This window comes from Balaenoptera acutorostrata, chromosome 11 (assembly GCF_949987535.1).
Source record: "Balaenoptera acutorostrata chromosome 11, mBalAcu1.1, whole genome shotgun sequence".
Lineage (NCBI taxonomy): Eukaryota > Metazoa > Chordata > Mammalia > Artiodactyla > Balaenopteridae > Balaenoptera > Balaenoptera acutorostrata.
This window is the reverse complement of record NC_080074.1, coordinates 73,856,562-73,871,391: the sequence shown is the minus strand read 5'-3', so window position 1 is coordinate 73,871,391 and position 14,830 is coordinate 73,856,562. Positions and strand designations below refer to the sequence as shown.

The 14,830-nt window shown below is 34.7% G+C and overlaps 1 protein-coding gene across 5 annotated transcripts in view; it reads left to right on the top strand.

The window, feature by feature from the left end:
• CNTN1 (contactin 1) overlaps nucleotides 1-14,830 on the top strand; it is a 370,073-nt gene that overhangs the window by 87,564 nt on the left and 267,679 nt on the right. For 4 of the 5 annotated variants that reach the window (XM_007168318.3, XM_007168316.3, XM_057557626.1 and 1 more), the window contains one exon: nucleotides 8,699-8,746. The exons of the other annotated variant lie outside the window; for it this stretch is intronic. The gene's annotated coding sequence lies outside the window, so the exon portion shown is untranslated. The remainder of the gene's footprint in view (nucleotides 1-8,698; nucleotides 8,747-14,830) is intronic. 5 annotated transcript variants of the gene reach the window in all.

Here is a 14,830-nt window from a genome sequence, read left to right as displayed (position 1 = left end):
AATCTCTTTTCATTAACACATTTTTTGTTTTTGGCTTCAGTGATGCTATTTTTAACTTGTCATATCCCTTCTCTAATTAGAGTTTTACAGTGTTATTTCTTTTTTTGGCTTATCTTGTAGGCCCCACTTCTCCCAATCCTAGACGCTTCCCAACTACATTCTCTCATTCTCTTGGCATTAGCTCTCACACTTCTATGAAAATGACACCCAAATCCCCAGCTCTATCCTTACTCACTGTCTTAACTTTGGGTACATATTTTCCACTTTCTTTTTGATTTCTCCATCATCTCATACTGAACTTCAAAAAAGGCATCTTTCCTCTTCCCCCAGACTTTATCTCCCAATCTTAATTAATAATATATTAATACATCTAGTCAACCATCTTATGATATTTATATTATCTATAATTCCTATCTCTTTTTTATTCTGTGTATCCAGTCAGTTACCAGGTCCTGTCATTTCTATCTTGAAATTTCTTTCATGTTATATAAAACCTTTCTCTGTTTTCATAGTTATAAACTATTCCCAGGACTTTAAGGCAAGGAAGGGATGGTTACATATATAGTCTACTAACACAGAATTCCCTCAAGACCTTACTTTTTGTAACACTCCAGGAGGCTGTCCTGACACAAAGTTCAGCATTATGTGAAAGAACAATGTCTTTAGAATCAGGCCAGGACTGGAGCTATCACATATGGTGCATGGCTGTAAATTAGAAAAATAATCCTAAAATATACATCTTTCTATCAAAAAATAGTCATAATATTGATTTTGCAAGACAAACTCTATTGACACCTGTGGGAAATTTTCAATAATAAATATACCAAGCTACCTCATCTATACCCTTATATGTAGTGTTCTAACAAGTGCAGAAATTACACAACCATACACGGTAGCACTGCATGGGTCTACATTGTTCAAATCCCGGCCCTACAGCTATGTAACATTGGTAATATACTTAACCACTTTAAACTTCAGATTTACAACCTATAAAATGTGACTAATCCTACTATCTCTTTCAGAGTTTTTAGCAAGGGTAAATAAGAAAATAATATATATATATATATATATATATATATATATATATATATATATATAAAATTAACAACTTCAAGTTTACCTGCATACATCTCAATCTATTGCCCCAATAGTACAAATCATTAAAAGATGCCAGATTGTGGAATTCCTTACACTAATATAAAGATGAGATGAAAATACTGTTGGTTTTAACAGCTCACTATAAATCATTAAAATTTTTATCTCTGAGAATATTTCATGGAGGACATTTCAAAAGAATTAGAAGAATACATGTCCTATTTTTCCAATAACTAAAGGTGTAGCCCAGAGCCTAATGTTTATACCTGAAAGTTACTGTTAGCTATTTGGACAAAATGATGAAAAGGCTTTTAACACAATACAAGAAAGTGTCTTAGTTTCATCATTTCCATGTTATGATTATATTTTATTATTCTTTTATTTTAGGATCAGCAAACTACAGGCCATGGGCCTTATGTACTCGTTTTGTAAATAAAGTTTTATTGGGACACAGTCACACACATTTTTATATGCATTGTCTAGGCTGCTTTTCCACCACGATGGTAGAGTTGAGTAGTTGTCACACAGAACTGTTGGTCCACTAAGCATAGAATATTTACTATCTGGCCCTTTTCCTAAAATGTTTGCTGATCCCTGCCTTTCTGGTCACTTTAAAAATATTAATTCACTTGAACTTCGATTTTGCTCAATTTTACACATATGAAGAAAAAAGATTGTATTAATCTGGAGTATGGTGAGCCTTATTTTTCCTTCCAAAGTATATTTTATGGCTCAACAATGGAAAGCTAGTTTCTGTATGCTGCCTTCAACATGTACAATTCTCAGGGTTTTTTTTAAAAAAAGAAAACAATACAAACAAAAACCCCCTATGGCAGAACAACCTGTTTCTCTTCACCAGATTTTTATTGGCATTACCTAGAAAATGTTTCCTGTCAGAAATAAGCTTTTCAACAACTGATATTTTCCTTTCTTTTAACATTAAAAAGTGATAGTAGGGAAACATCCATTTAATAGTCAGAAGAGCCATGAATTTGATGACATAGTGATGGAGTTATTTTCCTGTTGGAAACTATTTTTGAATGAAATTCAGGGAATTCGTGATTAACTATTTTTTTCATTAAAGCAAGTAGTTGAAACCATACTTTTCACATGGGAGAACAATTCCTATTTTGCAAGATTTAAAAAAATTAATAATCTACATTAAAAGTTCAGTAAATAATGGTTTCTCAATAGTAGTTATTTTTTTATTATAAAGATTAAGTTCATTAAGTAAAATATGTCAAATTATTTCAACATACCCTTCAAAAAGTCTATTTAGTGCTCAACTCCCCATCAGTTTGTTTTGAATTACTTAACTGTTCCTTCTGTGTGCTACTTCTCATTTTCAAAAATGAATAAGAATTTAACACTCCTCACCTTTTTTCACCTGTAACTTAAAAGACTTCTACCAAAGACATTTATAATTTAAAAGCTAGTTGTCTGGTGTCATTTGGATGTGTAGATATACCTAAAGGTATAATTAGTTATGGAGCAAGGAAATATACAGCAAACTTTAAGAGATTTATTTTTTATCAGGCTTTCCAATTTCCTAAATACCAATGGCCAGGGAATGGACCTTAATTATAAGAACATCCTCTAAGAAGTTTGCTGTCAATTAAGACATTCTTTGTAGCGTGTTTTAGAGTCAAGTCATGAAAGTTAAGTTTTCCTATTATTAACTGTGATGCAGTTAAGAAATACTTTGGGATCCAATATAGAAAATCCTCAAAGTTAAATAAAATTAGTAGGAGAAATGAAATCTCTTTTTAAAAGAAGAAATTGATTACAAAAAGGTAGCATTTCCACTGATATCAAAATATAGGTACAAAGCACAGCAGGGTGCATGTTAGCTGGATTATGAAAGATATTCATAGACAAGCATAGTTCAAAGCAATCTAGTTCTGGTTTTCCTGCTCCTGTCATTGTTATGAGGATTCATTTTAGCTGGAAATATAAATCTCCCAAAAGTCACAGTAGTTCTTGGGGCAAATATTAAGAATTTGAGGTTAGAATTTAGTCTGGATTCCTAAGATCTTTTGGACCATGTATCTTTCTCCTGAAAAAGCTTCAGGCCAAATTTTAGTCTATATTTTGTATCGTATTCTAGACTGTGGTCCTACAAAGCTTAAAATTTACCTCCTTTGGGGACTATAGCTCATCAACACAGGGATATGAAAGAGTTTTTCTGCACTCTTATTATACCAGGAGTGCTGCTCACCAAAACAATCAGTTTATTCAAGTAATTGGAAACCAATGTGAAGTATTTACACACAGTGAACACAGCCTAAGACAAAAACTATAGTTTGGGAAAATAATAAGAAGTTAGGGTTGGACAAGATGACCATGAGAAGTTATCTATCTCATTTTGTATAAGAAAGGCATACTGGAAAGATGACAGATAGACTTGCTGTATCCACATTCCAGTTGGGAAAAGGGATAAAGAATCACCTGAATGATTAAGCTTTAAAGTTTAAGGCCATTAGGGATTTGGAATGTCTGAGATGAAAGATCTGAAACATCAGCCAAGAATTTATTTAGTTGTCAATAATGTGGGAAACTATTGATACAATATGGTTCTGGGATATCCAACATAGAAAATAAAATTTGAAATTGTTTCTCACACTTATCTTTGTCTCATATTTTTATGGTTTCTTTTTTGAGGGAAAAAAAAAAAAAGACCAAGCCTCATTTTAAGGTTCATCTCAAAATTCCATGAATGAAAAGAGAAGGACTTTAAGGAAAGGTCAAGGCACTCTAGTCAAGCGTCTTGTTTTGGTTAGAGGTTCAGGGCTTATTGAGTAAGAAGATGTGATGTGTTTTCTGGAATGACCGATCGCACTAAAGCATAGACTTTCTTTTTAAAGAATTTTATGCAAGGATGACAGAAGCCTCTTTTCTTTATGAAGATGTATGACTCATGAATGAATCAGTCTTTGTCTTACACTAGACAGCAATCACATGCTCACTAGTAAGGTTGCTTCTGTTAGCAAGAACTGTCTCACCCATAAGCAGCTAAAAGTGGAAGCCAAATACATGAAAATAAATTGAATGCAAAACAAACTCAAGATCTTGAAATGTAAGTGATCAACAAAAGGAATGATAATCTTGGAATATAAGTAATGACTGTATTAGGTCTATTAAGCTATCTTTGAATAGGTGGGTAAAGTGCTAGGAACAGGCAAACCCACAACCATGTCTGGGACAAAGGGTCTCAGAAGAGACAAAGGGATGAAGTCAGATGTGAAGAGATTTTTTGTAAGCCACCAGAAGAAACACTAACACTGCACTCTCACACTTGGGTCTCTATCTCATTGGGCATCTGTCTTGATCAGTCAAAATAGAAAATGTTAAATCTCAGTTCAGGCTGGGCCATTACACATGGCCCCAATCCTATGGTGAATATGTGGCAGAGATCCCTGGGTAAACTTTCCTTTCATTTCCTAAGGGTTCCTTTGGAGGCAAGTTTTCCCCCCACGTATTAGGAACAACTTACATGTAGAATGAATTCTGTTTTTTTAATATCTTATGTGGGTTAAGGGGAGAGTTGGCCATTGTTATTTCTTCCTTCCATAAAATTAGTCACCAAAGTGAAGTACTGGAAAAAGAGTACTCAAAACAACATCATTAGGTGAATAAAGCAGCATAAAAGGCCATAAATTTAATTATCTCTTTGTGTACACTGTCTTCTCAATTGTACCCTATTACAAAGTGGATTCTTATTGATTTACTTAATGTCTGCTTATATTTTGATTTCTGCATCTGTTGTCATTTTCCATAAGGAGAAAAGAATAGCTTTCCCTTAGAGTAGCAATGTAAATGATCAAAATAACAGATCTTTTGAAACTAAGTTCTCTTTTTTTCTGTTCTCTTCCTTCTACTGTTTTTCATTAGTCATCTCAGGAGATTAAATTTTCTTTAGAATACTAATTGGATGTAATTTTGCCTTGTCACTTAAGAAATTGTTAATCCTGGAAGTTAAATTTTGTGACAAAACAACATTTTAATTGGTTTACTTTTCAAATCTGCTGTAATTAACCAAATGTGTCTAGTTCTTGAGGAAGAGGTCTATAATTCTCCTGTATTAAAATATCGAGCAATGAAAGTCTATCTGGAAAAGATTTTTCTCCCCAGCCAATCACATGGTTTTTCCCCTTAATTAAAAAAAAGAAAAGGCTTCCCTGGTGGCACAGTGGTTGGGAGTCTGCCTGCCAATGCAGGGGACACAGGCTCGAGCCCTGGTCTGGGAAGGTCCCACATGCCGCGGAGCAGCTGGGCCCTTGAGCCACAATTACTGAGCCTGCGCGTCTGGAGCCTGTGCTCTGCAACAAGAAAGGCCGCGATAGTGAGAGGCCCGCGCACCGCGATGAGGAGTGGCCCCCGCTTGCCGCAACTAGAGAAAGCCCTCGCACAGAAACGAAGACCCAATACAGCCATAAATAAATAAATAAATAAATAAATAATAAAAATTAAAAAAAAAAAAAAACGGGGGAGTATTCTAAATGCCAGCTGCACTTTTCAGTTGACCAGAGGAAAGCCCATGCCAGCCTCCTCTATCTTACTGAATGCAGCGAACATGCTTCAGTCCTCATCAGACTTGTTCTCTGCAGCCTCCACACCCTTGCCCAGTCAAGGTCCCTCCTTCCACAGATCTTTCTTCTTCATGTCTTCCATCATGCCGTACTCTGTTGGATTTTCCTGAGTTTCTTTGTTTCTCTTCAGTTTCCCTTGCTGGTTCATTTTCCTCTGCACATTCTTTAAATGTCTGCATTCTCCAGGGCTCTGCTGGCATTAGCCTCTCTTCTCACTTCCCAACTCTCCTACCTTATGCAGTACAGCTAAGTCTTTAACAACACAGGCTACATAAACCGACTACCTACGTTTAATCCTGTGCATTAGTTGTTTCCTATTGCTGTGTAGCAAATTCCCACAACTTTGTGGCTTAAAACAACACTCATTTAGCATTTCACAATTTTGCAGCACAGAAGTCTGGGTGGAGTTCAGCTGGGTCCTCTGCTCAAGGTCTCAACAGGCTGAAATCTAGCTGGAGGCTAGGGCTGAGGACTCATCTGAGAGGCTTGAATCTTCCAAGCTCACTAGTGTTGGCAGAATTTAATTTCTTGTGATTGTAGAACTGAAGGCCCCATCTTCTTGATGGCTGTTGGCCAGGGCCTAGTGGCCCTAGTCCTTAGAAGCTGTCTGTGATTCTCTGCCACGTGGCCCCCTACCTAGACCTTCTAACACTTCCAATATGACGTTCTTTTAAAGGGATGAACTGATTAGGCTAGGCCTACAACATCTCCCTTTTGTTTTTAACTCAAAGTCAACTGATTAATAACTAAACAGTAGGAATTGTATCCCATCACATTTACAGCTTTTGCCCTGCACCGGAGAGGAAATTGTGTGTACAAGGTACATACACCAGGGGTTAGGAGTGTTTGAGGCCATCTTAGAATTCTGCCTATCACATCCTAGTTCTGCCATTTACTAGCTGTATGAATTTAGGCAAGTTATATAATTTCTCTGTACCTTGGTTTTTGCATCTTTAAAGTGGGATAATAAATAAAATATTCTTTGTGGAATTATTTTGAGGATTAATGGGATTGATACATGTAAAATCCTTAGATCTGTGCCTGATACATAGTAAGAGCCTGCAAATTTTCAGTTTTCATTATTAATCTATTTTCTCCCCATAGATATTGCATCCACTCCCATGGCTTCACACAGTTACTGATATTCTTATGATAAATATTGCTCTTCCAAAAAATTGCACTTTTTAAATCTAAACTTATGACTTCACTTGTAAACCTGATCTTTTCTAGTGATTCTTATCACAGTAAATAGTACCATTTCATGAAGTTCCTTATACTTTCCAGTTTTCTCTCCATTTCCTACCATTCATTCATTAAAAAAATATTTTTTTGAGTATCAACTATGTACAAAGCATATGACGGCAGAGGATATAATGGTCGGTAAAAAGATACAGTCTCTGCCCTCATAGAACTTATAATCAAGTTAGAGAGACAGATTATACTGTATCCCACAAAACTTATCAAAACAAACCCATTTTCTCAATATCTTTTGCAAACACTCAAGTCAAAGCCACTACCTCTCTTTCCTGAACTAGAGCAATAACCCTTCACTGGGTTCCTACATTCACTCTTCCTCCACTTTTTTCCTCCTCTCAGAGCTACCGTCTTCAAGGAAACCTTATTATGTCACTCATCTGCAGAAATCTTTTCAATGGCCTCTTGTAATATGTACGATAAAAACAAATCTTCTTCATAACCTGCCATGCTCCTGCTGGAGCTCTCCAGCTCTGTACACCCCCACTCACCCCTCCCTGTCTGGGCTTTAGCCCTATGGGCTTCTTCTTGCTCCTCCATGGTGCCTCGCTCCTTCATGCCTCAGCACTGTGCACCTGCCGTTCCTTCAAAACTGGCCACTCTCTCTCTTTCCTGCTCTGTCTTTGCCTGATCATTCTCAGTTTAAATTTTATTCCCTCCAAACTAAATCAGGATCCTCATTATACTCAAAGTACCATATGAGTCTTCTTCATCACATTTAATATAACATATAGTTATGTATTGATTTGAGTCATTATTTGAATAATATCTGCCATCATTCTGAAGAAAGGATGTTTGAGACAAGATCTAAAAGAAGAGCTTCAGCCACATGAAAAGTTAGATTTCATAGATTTCAAATGTGTTTTGTTTATGAGGGAATATGACATAGCTTGCATTTTAAATGTAAAGGCTAATCTCAGAACGGGGATTTGAGGGGCAAGCTTCCTATGTAACTACCTCTGTGTTAATTCAGACCAAGCTTATCTTATTAGTATTTGGGAGGGAACACATCTGTGATCATGAGGGTTACTGAAGACCTGAACAAGAATGTGAAAAAGTGTTCTATAAGCTATAAAACTCACAACATGATTTTTGCTGCTGTTATTGTTAGTATCACCAAAATATCAGTTTATCCAAACACTTGAGCTCGGTTGAATTTGACGCATTAGATTACACCCAAATACTTGGTTTACTTTAGCAAATTATTTAGGTCTACCTGTGTTTTTTTCCATAAATTTACGTGTTATGTGTGTGTGTGTGTGTGTGTGTGTGTGTGTAATACTGTTTTATCTATCAATATGTAAACATACATTTGGAATACACACTCACACATATATATATGGTGTATATGTGGTGCATATGGTATATACACATGCTTCCTATAATATATTTTAGTCTAGTGTTCATTATCATAAAATGGGTCAAGTTCAGCAGTCCTATTATTATAGCTTTATTTAAAATGTTCATTTTTAATACAATTCAATAATGCTTAATAAGATGATATTTGGGATATAACCCATCAATAGGCTTTGCAAATAGTGAAACAAGTCAAATTCCTTTAGCTTAAAAGTGTTTACTGATTTTTAAAATATATTTTATGAATATTCCAAAACTTTAGTGGTCAAGGCAATAAACAAAAACTTCTAGATGATGAATACGCTACTAATTTTTTGTAGAAAATATTAAAAATCATTGCTAAAAGTAAAAGCACCTTTATATTCAAGCTAACTGACTGTAGTTTCATAATTATTGATTTGTAGATATCTGCTTTGGATGGTTTCTGAAGCTAAATTCAGAACAATCTTAAGGTAAGCTGTTTACTTGGGGGATGTGTATGTTTATGTGTGTGTATTTTAGTTTTAAAGAATAAAAATATATGCCAAAACCGTGTGTAATAGAATATTCAAATGTATTTTTAGTAACTGAACATTGAGAAATTTTCCAGTTCATGATAAACACTCAATGATATTGGTCCTGTATTATCTTTTTGTTATTTCTCAACTTCAAAAATATCAAAACGTGATAAATTGTTTGATGACTACTTATTAAATGTCCTCTCAGTGCCCTCTCGCACAATAGCCATGCAAGTAAATCACTGTGCAAATACATAAAACAAGTAAAGGACAATTAATACTGAATTATGTAGTGCTCAATATTGCTGAGTTAATAGAGGTTGTAATGAGTTATCAAATATGGGCTGGAGTAATGGGGACATCATGGAATTAATAATAATAATAATGATGATGATAATAATAGTAATACCATCAGCAATAATCATACTATTTACTTAATGTTATAACACAGGCACTCTACTAAACAGTTTATATGCTTTAACTCATACAATCCTCACAATTTTACAAAGCAAAAGTATTATTCTTATTACTATTATTAATCTCATTTTACAATAAGAAACCTGAGGCTGGTTAAAGTTATGTAGCTGGTAAGTGGCATAGTTACAAGCTGAGGCCTAACTAACGCCCAAATTTTGGTTTCTATCACTGTGTAAACTACCTGGAAAAGATAAGAGTTAAACCAAATTTTGCAAATTTTCTACTGAGGAGACAATGAGAAGGGAACATTTTGTGCTATGACGACCACTAACAAAAGCATGAAAAATCCTATAGATAGGCAGTGTGCTAGAGTGACAAGTTGGAATGAAGAGCATTTGAGGAAAATATAATAAAAATTGTATAGCCAGAGCAGACCGAGATTACGGACATACTTTGATGGATAATATTGAGTGACTGTTCCAGTTTCATCTCTAGTGTCCTCTACCTGCAAACTACTAAATTGTATTATTACCATTGGAGTTGGGTACAAGAATCCACAATGTGGTCAGTGTGATCAGTTAAAAAAGATAAAAAGTATGGAATTAAAAGGGATCTTTGAAAATTATCTAGTCCTGTCAAGGCATGAAATGATGTCCTAATTCTAATAGAGGCCTGAAGACCTGGAAGCAAACAAAAATGACAGCTCTTTATGATAGATTAGACAAAAGGAATAAAGGAAGGAAGAACAGAGAGGGTTTTAAGATTATTCTCACAGCAAAAAAGGAAAAAAATTAAAACTGATAGAAAGGGAATATAAACTATTTTGTTAGAGAACAGAATGAGTTTGGTTTCTCTATTTTGCATCTGAAATATTGAAGGGGACCCACATTCACTGTTCTTACAGGACATAGAAAGTTAAATGAAGAAAGGGGTGAAGATTGGGTCCTAATTCCGTTAAATGTATTTATTACTTTAGAGGGGGTGATTACTATGGAAGGATAAGTATAAAAATAGAAGCACATGGGGCTGATATTTAAACACCATTTTCAGTTGAACATTTTAAGAACAAAATATAGGGTTGTAAGCTTGAAAAATATATGTAAGAAGATGTAACTTGTATGCCTTCTATATGTAACACTAAATTCTCAAAGGTTTTATTTGTTTGGGATTTGTTTATTTCTTTGTTTGGCAACATAGTGTATTTCTTTTAAAAGTAAGTAATGCAAATTACTTAAAAGTCAGCTCTGGAAAACATTTATTTTAAATGTTGGCAATGTTACTTCTTTTACTTTAAGGATTTTCTTTCATTGGGCATTACCATTATCCTGTTAACAATGTTTCAGGCAAAATACAATTTTAAATTACTTTTATTTAAGAATCTAAGCTCTCATTCATTCATTGTGCAAAGAAATATGTGAATTAGATGATAAACAGGAAGAGAAAGAAAGAAGGGAATCTCTACTTAGAGTACAAATTACTGTATTTGGAGTTATCTCTCTCACTAATGCTGGCTTACAATTCTATAATATTTCTAATAATACTAAAACAATTTTTCCTAATATTAGTTTAAAATACAGGTTAAAATAATATGCATACAGAATTATAAACTTCTTACATTTTACTAAACATACTCACTCATAGATTAAATTCATCAAATACTTATTCAGTACCTAAATTCAGTGCTAAATTTTGGGCCCATTACAATACTTTTAATAGATATGGTTTCTCTTTTCAAGATGTTCACAGTCTAGTTAAAAAAAAAACAAAACCCAAATATATAAACAAATTATTACATCATAATGTAATCCCTTGTTATGGAAGGACAAAGGATTGGATTACTTCTGATTGAGTGGATCAAGACTGGTCATAAATATCATCAAGGAAATGTAGATCTTTAATTTACAAACCAAAAAGTAAATATACTTTCTAAATCTAAAGATTTGAGCTTAATTATGTTTATTTAAAATATAAAAGCAGTACAAAGACTAATTGAATTTCTTAGAGTTTGATTCTCAAAGACTATGTGTTTTTTTATTTTTCTATATTTGGAGTCTGGAGGAGAGTCTTTATATAGTGCTATCAATACATTTTTAGAAAGTAGAGATTTAAAATGTGAAACATATTGCCTGTGGTCTGCTACTTATTTTTCTTGACATTAGTACCATCAGGAACTGTACTTGTTTTGGGTTTTTTTTTTTTATTTTAAAGTTTATTTATTTATTTATTTTTGGCTGTGTTGGGTCTTTGCTGCTGTGCGCGGGCTTTCTCTCTAGCTATGGTGAGTGGGGCCTGCTCTTCTTTGCAGTGCGTGGGCTACTCATTGTGGTGGCTTCTCTTGTTGTGGAGCATGGACTCTAGGCATGCGGGCTTCAGTAGTTGTGGTAGGCAGGCTCAGTAGTTGTGGCACACGGGCTTAGTTGCTCCGCAGCATGTGGGATCTTCCCGGACGAGGGCTCGAACCTGTGTCCCCTGCATTGACAGGCGGGTTCTTAACCACTGCGCCACCAAGGAAGCCCTGTACTTGTTAAATGCATCAAGAAATTGAATGAAAAAACTATCACTTTGATAACAGTTTTACTTAAGGTAATAAAACCCTTGTACAGGCAACAAACTGTATTACTTCAATTTTTAAAAAATAAATTTAAGTAGGATTAAAAATAATTTATAGAGTGTTCCTTTTCTGGCAGCTGTTGAATGAAAAACTCTAAAAATATGACTATAAAATACTTCTTTTTAAATGCTTTTCTGAAAGGGTAAGAAAGCAAAGAATCCAAAGGGGACAAAAGCAAAGTGATAAAAGCAACCCAAGAGGTAAGTAAGGGTAACACTGGGGCAGAATATGAAGCAAAGGGCTAACTCTAGTTGTAGTCTGATAGAAGTGTCTCTCTCAGAGAATCAGAACCCTTAAGGACAACACTCTAAGAATAAGGGTCTACACAAAATAAACCTACCACCAAGAAGGTACATCAAAGAAACATGCCTATCTAGACCTTGCACTGGGTGGAGGGACACAGATTTGTCCTTAGAACTCAGAATTATTAGATGGCTTTCACTGAGATTTGGTGGCAGAATTTACCTGTGTGATCAACGAACTTTATCCAGTAATTTAGAGTGGTTCCAGATTCACAGTCAGTGAGTAGAAGCAAAATAAATCACTTGCTTTGTGAATCCAAATTGAATGATTCCAAGATAAATTTCTAAAATAATTAGTTACCAATTTAAAAATTACAAAGCATAAAGAATAAATTAGACTTGAGAGAAAGCTGAAAAAAACCATGACAGAAGACATAGTCTTACAAAGATACATTGTATTGGAATGATCAGATTCAGAAAAGAAGTATGTTGAATATTCTAAAATTAAAAGAGAAATTAATTTTCTATTGCCATTTTTATTTTCTATGACAAATTACCACACACTTAGTGTCATAAAACAACACATTGTACAAGTGTACACCAGATGAAAATCAAAGTATAGGCAGGATGCAATTCATTCTGGAGGCTCTAGGGAAAATTGAATTAATTTCTTGTTCATTTGGGTTGTTGGCACAAGTCAGTTCTTTGTGGTTATAGGACTGAGCTCCTTGTTTTGTTGTTGGCTCTAGGTTGAGGGTTTCTCCCAGTTTCCAGATGCTGCCACATGACTTGACTTTGGGCCCCTTTTTTACTTTCAAAGCCAGCAAAGGCAGGTTGAGACTTTCTCACATCATATCTCTCTGACCTCTTCAGTCCAAGTTGGCAGTGTCTCTGCTTGTATAAGATTCTCAAGAGCTCTGTGGATTTTCCATAGATGTCACAAGGATTCAATCCATTAGACAAGAGGCTCATGCGCAGATCTTTCCAAGAAAATCTCTACTTTTGGCTTCTGATGAGATGACTGATGGAATTTATGATAACTTCTTAATTTTTTCAAAGAGTCTTTTATGTTACTGATTACTCTGATCTTTCGATCTTTCTGAAATAGCTCAGAAAAATAATCTCTTAATTTTTAAATAAATTTAAATTTAAATGAATATCTTAATTTTAACATTTTGCCATATGGGAAGGCTGAGAATTTCCAAAATCATCAAGTCCTGATTCCTTTTTGTTTAACAGTTCCTCTATCAGTTTATCTCTTTCCTCTTGCATTTACTCTAAGGAGAAAGAAGAAATCAGTCTGCACATTCAACACTTTACTTGGAAATCTCCTCAGTTAAATATCCAAGTTCATTGCTTACAAGTTCTGTTTTCCATATTAACTGCATGACACAAGCCTGCTAAGATTTCTATGTAACAAAAATCCCTTTTCCTCTGGTTTCCAATAACATGTTCTCATTTCTTTCTGAGCCCTCACCAGCAGCATTCTTAAAATCCATGTTTCTATTAATAGTTTGTTCATGACCATTTATATTTTCTATGAGGCAATTTAGGACTTCTCTGTAATGCTCTTTACTTCCTTCTGAGCCCTCATGGACATTCTTTAATATCCATATTTCTGCTAACAGTCTATTCAAAGAAAACTAGGCTTTTTCTTCCATACTTAATAAAATTCTTCCAGCCTGTACCCACTGCCTGATACCAAAATCAATTTCACATTTTTAGATATTTGTTACAGAAACACCTCAATTCTAGTACTAAAATCTATATTAATTTTCTATTGCTCCTAAAAAATTATTACAAACAGTGGCTTAAAACAGCATAAGTTAATTATTTTATAGTTCTATAGAACAGAAGTCCAGTACAGTTCTCATTGGACTGAAGTTAAGGGTGGCAGATATGTTCCTTTCTGGAAGCTGTAAGGCAGACTCAGTTTTCTGCCCATTCAAGTTACTGACTGAGTTCAATTCCTTGTGGATGTAGGACTGGGGTCCCCATTTTCATGCTGACTATAAACTGAAGGTTGTTCCAACTTCCAGAGGCTGCTGCCTTTCTTGGTTTATGGCCTCTTCCTTACCTTTCTACAGCCAGCAACACTGGGCTAAGTCCTTTTCACATGGCATCTCTTGACCCGTTCTTCTGCCTTCCTCTTCTGCTCTTAAGAGCTCATGTGATTGGATTGGGACCATCCAGGTAATCCAGGATAATCTCACCATTTCAAAGACACTACCTTGATCACATCTGCAAAGCCCCTTTTCCCAGGTAAGGTAGCATATTTGCAGGTTTCTGAGGATTAGGTCATGGGTATCCTGGGAGTGGAAGGAGGACCATTATTCTAACTACCAAAAATATATTTAAAGAAGAAAATGTCTGAAAATATGAGCAAGGAACCAGATAATGTAAAAATGAGAAGTGGCTTTGGAAAAGAATAATAGAAATGAAACATTATAATTGAAATTATACACTTAAAGAACAGTTTAATAGAATTGACCCAGCTAAATTTGTGATCCAAAGAAATAATTATCAAAGAGAGAAACATCACAGAAAGAAAAAAATGCAAATTACCAGAGAGACTATGGACCGTGGAACAGATGATGAACAGAATGAAAAGATGTAAAACATGTAATCAGTGTTCTAAAATCAGAAAATAGAAATAAAGAAGAGGAAGAAATACTTAAAGAAGTAACAGCAGAGAATTGTTGAAAAATACTTAATCTTCAGATCTTAGAAGCCTAAGGTACCTGAGACAGGATAAATTATAGGAAAGTT